Here is a 5,538-nt window from a genome sequence, read left to right as displayed (position 1 = left end):
CTCCACTCTCTGGCTAGCACAGCCTTGGACCCTCAGACCTCCACACATTGCCTTACCCAACAACTAACAATTGCCATGTGGAGCTTAAATATGTTTTCTAGACTCCCCTTCCATGCTCTCCCTTGGAGTCTTGCCTGACGTCCACCTAATTCTACCTATCTCTGCACCCCCTTCTTCCTATGCTCTACCTCACATGGGACAGAGTGGTTGTGCTGGGTTACAAGTCAACACAAGTAGAGTGGCCATGTTGGGTCATAGATCAAGATCATGTTGTGAGTCCTCACAGAGTAGGGGCAGTCTTACTGTCATTGAGCCCATGAAAGGCAGGAGTATTTGCTAGGTCATGAGCAAGATCCTGCCCTCCAGTCCTCAGAGTTCACAGCTCTCTGTCCATGCCCCCCCCCGTGCTGTTTCCATGGCTACTGGAGCTTCTCCACTCTGACCTCCCTATCCCACTTCCCATTCCTCCTTATGGGCATTGGAGTCTGCTTATCCATTCATTTATGGATGGGTATCTGGGGCATTCTAGAGTCAAGCTCTTACAGAGAAAGCTGTGTCTTTGAGCAGCCAGATGTTTCTTGTTCTCATGCCTAGGAGTACAACAGCTAGATCCCGGGACACGGCCTCATGGGAGTCTAGGGAACTGCCAAAATGGCTCACAAAGTGAGCTCAACATTTCACACCCTACATCACTGTAAGGGTTCCAGTTCTCACATCCGTTCCACCATGGTACAGCCAGCCCTCTTGATCTGGGCCTTACTCATTTGGAGTCCAACGGGGGACCTGCCATTTTCTCTAATTTCCACGAGAGACAGCAATAAGCATCTCATTGTGTGCTATCTGTTGTCACCTGTGCAGGTCACCAGACAACAGTGTAGCTATCTGTTGTCACCTGTGCAGGTCACCAGACAACAGTGTAGCTATCTGCTGTCACCCGTGCAGGTCACTAGACAACAGTGTAGCTAACCCCACCCTGCCCTACCCTAAGGAACAGTCCTGTTAGGTTTCCTTACCCCACTTCATCCTTGGTGCTTCTTAGCTGTTCTATCCACAGACTCCCACACCCCCCTGCCCAGCTCCCTGCTCTTTAGCTCTAAATTCCCTCCGGCCCACGAACTTCTCTCCCTGACTGTAACAGCTCATTTGCAAAGGTTCCTGCACCCATCCATCACGTGGTCCTGAGCAAAGCTCCCACACAGGGACCATGGATGTACTCCTCCCTGGTACCCACACAAGCCTTTGCCTTTTTTTCTTTCCACTGGGTCATTCTTGTATTGGTCTTTGGAAGCTCATCATAAATTCTAGAAAGAAGCCCTTTATCAAATATATAATTTTCAAATGTTTCCTTCCAGCCTGTGACTTATCTTTAATTCTCTCAGCAATAGCTTGCAAAGGGAAGAAATTTTTAATTTTAATGGAGGCCAACTTATCAACTCACTCCATTACCGAAGTGCTAGGAGTGCCATATCTAAGAAGTCTTTGTCTGATCCAAACTCCTCTGTGTTCTCAGCAGACGTTTTACAGTCTGAGGTTTTAGGTTTAAGTCCATGATCAATTTTTAGTTAATTCTTCTGTTTGGTCCCAGGCATTAGTCCAAATCGATTTTATTTCTCATGGATATCCTATTGGCTCTAGCCACACATTTGAAAATGAATCCATTTTGCATCGAATTACCAATGCACCTTTATCAAGAGCTAGCCTTCCAGGGCAGCAAGAAAGCTTGGTGGGTCAAGGTGCTTGCTTCCCACCCTGACGACCTGAGTTCAGCTCCGCATACAAGCTTTCTGAGCTCCTGAAACCAGGGAACAAACATGTCTTCCAATTCCTTTCTTCTCAATCCAAGTGGTTTAGACTGTTTTGTGTCCTCTGCACCTTTCATGTGTATTCTAGAACCAATCTGACAAGTTACCAAAAGAAGAAAAGACTCTCGGGGGTTAGCCTGGCATCTCTGCTCTGAGAAAACCCATCTTGAAATACTTCTTCATCCTGCAGTGACAGTCACAGAGGCTGCATGGGTCTGTTCTAGGCCTTCTGTATAGATGCTATGGTTGTGCAGCTGGGTGTTTTGTGAGGCTCCTAACAGTGGAAGTAGGGGTGTCTCTCACCCTTTTGTCTCCTCTTGAGACCTTTTCCTCCCTACTGGGTTGCCTTGTGCAGCCTTGATGTGAGGGTTTGTGTCCAGTCTTATGTGCACTTGCTACGCTGTGCTTGGTTGCTATCCCTGGGGACCTACTCCTCTCTGAAGGGAGGGGAATATGCAGTTGGATGCACTGTGTGAGAGAAGAATACACTTTAAAAATTGTCTTAGGAAAGAAGAAAATGGATTTTTCCTTCACACAATATATCCTGGTTATGGTTTCCCATCCCTCTGTTCCTCCCCGTTCCTTCCCACCTTCCCTCCCATCTGGGGTCACCCCCTTTCTATCTCTAATTAGAGCACAAACAAGTTTCCAAGGGATAATACTACACTGTACTATACTATACTGATAAAACAACTAACACATTGGAATTGGAAAAAGTAGACAGAAGTCTGAAAATATTAATTATTGTCAACGGCGAGCAATGAATTCCCACTCATTTATGTCTTTTCAAATTTCTGCCTGCCTCTTTCTGTACTTTTCAGCCACATGCCTTTAAAAACTTGGGCAACTTTCCTCTGACGTACAGATACATTTTGTGCCTTTACGGCTGACGTTTTAATCTATGTCCAGCTTCCATTGTTTATTGATCACAAAATGAAATACAGCAAAAGTTTCAATTACTTTTCATTTTGACAATAGGACACTTGAATAGAGTTCAGCTTCCCACACTGCCCCCCTCATCCCCTCCCACTACCACCAACTCCTTTTGTTTTAGTTAGGGTTTCTGTTGCTGTGAGGAGACACCATGACCATGGCAACTTTCCTAAAGGAAACATTTAGCTGGGGTGGCTCTCTTAGAGTTTCAGGGGTTCCGTCCACTGTCATCATGACGGGGGGCGTGGCGCCATGCAGGCAGACGTGTGCTGCTGGAGCTGAGAGTGCTACATCCTGCAAGCAACAGGAAGTCAACTGACACACTGGGGGAGTGGTGGTATTCCACATATAAAAAAACTTCAAAAGTCATCCCCATAGTGACACGCTTCCTCCAACAAGGCCACACCCATCTAAAAAGCCACACCTCCTAATAGTGCCATGCTCTGTGCGCTTATGGGTGCCAACTACACAATTACATTCAAGCTACCATACCTTCTTCCCAACTGGTCACCTCCTTACCATCATATTCCTTTTTTCTTTCCTTCCTTCCCTCTCTTTATCTCTTCCCCACCCCCTCCCCCTCCCTCTCTCCTCCCTCTCACAGAACCCATGCAGGTGGTCACAGTTGTTGATTGTAAATGTCACACCACATCGGAAGACAATGTCCCATCATCCTTTAGCTTCTATTTTCCTTATGTCCCTTCTTCTGTAATGCTCTCTGGGCCTTGGAGGAGCTGACCTGAATGTCTGACTTAACAAGTAATATGTTCCTGCTTTGACCATTGTCCACTGGGGGAAAAAAAGAGACTTTCTGACCAAGGCTAAGAGCAACACTAATATATGGGTATAAATATAAATATTTAAAAAGCAGTTTAACTGTCTGTTCATTTGGCGGAATATCAGTAGCAGTTTCCCCTTAGGGTCTCTGACCTCCCTAGCCATAGACTTTTGTTGGATTCTACAGTGTCATGCATGTTTCCCTTCCCATGGATGCCACCATCACACCCGTGGGTCTCTCCTGCCAGGAAGCCCAGTATTGTAGCATCCAGAGTCTACAGTTGTTATGCTCACTGAGGATGTCCCTCCCATGACAGCCTGCATAGCATCTTCCAGTGCCACGGAGAAGCCAATGAGGAAGGTGCTTTGTGCTCTGTTCCAATGCAGCGTCTCTGTGTCCTGCGTTCACTGTGTGTGGCATCTTCAGCTTAGTGAGCATGCAAGCAATGACAACGCCTGCATTATTTTGAGAGCTCCTTGTTGGGAGGTATTACACACCTGGCTCTGGGATTTTGGTTTGAAAATCGATGGCTTCTTGGAGCAACGTTAACCACCCATGAAGAGAATGTCTGTTTAATCTCCTTTTTATTAATAGCATATGTTTTATCTGGCTGATGGAGTAGGAGGCTTCTTTACAGCTTCGACCAGCCCTCTCCCTCGCCCCACAGGAGAATGGGTAATATTATATTACATTGAGTAAAGTGAGCCAGCTCAGAAAGACAAACACTGTATGTTTTCTCTCTCATATGAGGGCCCTAGACTGAAATTTTTAGACAGGTGTGTTTAAGATGGAATGAGTGTGAGCAGAGTGAGCAGAGCTCAGAGAGGAAGAAAAGAGCAGTGCATGTGTGGAGGAGGGCAGCTGCAAGTGTGGTCAGAAAACACACACTGGGGAACAGGAACAGGGGGCACGAGGGGAATGGTTTAAAGGGAGTGGAGGCAGGGGGATGGAAAGGTTTGCACAGCCATCTACCTCTTTTACTTTACTGAAATCACTTATTATTCATCTAATAGTTTCTTGTGGATTCTGCTGGATTTCTGTGCAGCCTGCCTGTGAACACGCTCATGTTAACCTTTTTGGAACTTGAATTCTGTTATGCCATTTTTTTTTGTTGTTCTATTGCAAGGACAAGACCATGCAAAGGACAGGTGGCAGGCAGGGCATGCATCCTGGCCTTGCCATTACTGCAAATGGCGGCCTGTAAGCTTTCGCCCTTCAATACAATGCCAGCTGTAAGCTTGTCATGGTACCTTAGTCAGCCTTGATTGTCAACTCGACACCATCTAGAGTCCTCTGGCGGGGAAAGTCTCAACTGAGGGATTGCCTGGATCCTACCGGCCTTTGGGGATGTGTGTGTGGGTTGCCCTGGGCCCACTGAGTCAGCAGTGTTCCTCCATGGTTTCTGTTTCAGTTACTGCCTGAATAAATTGAGTTCCTGCCCCGAGATCCTCACCGACAGACCATGATCTGGAAGTTAAGCCCACTAAGTCTGTCTGTACCCAGGTGTGCTCAGGCAAGGGCATTTTATCACAGCAGCAGAAAGCAAGCCAGGACACATGAACACCCTTGACACGGTCTTTCTGATTCTCACAGACGCTGTTCCTAGAGGGGACTAAACACACCAGTGTGTCTGTGTATGTTAGTGTGTCTGTCTGTCTGTGTGTGTGTCTGTCTGTGTGTCTATGTATGTGTATCTATGTGTGTGTGTGTCTATGTGTCTGTGTTATGTGTGTGTCTGTATATATTAGTGTATCTCTGAGTCTGTGTGTGTCTATGTGTGTGTGTGTCTATATGTCTGTGTATGTGTTATGTGTGTGTCTGTGTCTGTATGTCTCTGTGTGTTTGTGTGTATCTGCCTGTGTATGTCTCTGTGTGTATGTCTGTGTGTCTGCCTATGTGTGCCTGTCTCTGTGTGTGTCTGTGTATGTTTGTCAGTGTATGTCTGTATGTGTCTATGTTTCTGCCTGTGTGTGTATTTGTGTGTCTGTGTGTCTGCCTTGTGTGTGTATGTGTCTGCCTGTGTGT

This window comes from Microtus ochrogaster, unplaced genomic scaffold (genome assembly GCF_000317375.1).
Source record: "Microtus ochrogaster isolate Prairie Vole_2 unplaced genomic scaffold, MicOch1.0 UNK38, whole genome shotgun sequence".
Lineage (NCBI taxonomy): Eukaryota > Metazoa > Chordata > Mammalia > Rodentia > Cricetidae > Microtus > Microtus ochrogaster.
This window is presented reverse-complemented; position numbering follows the sequence as displayed.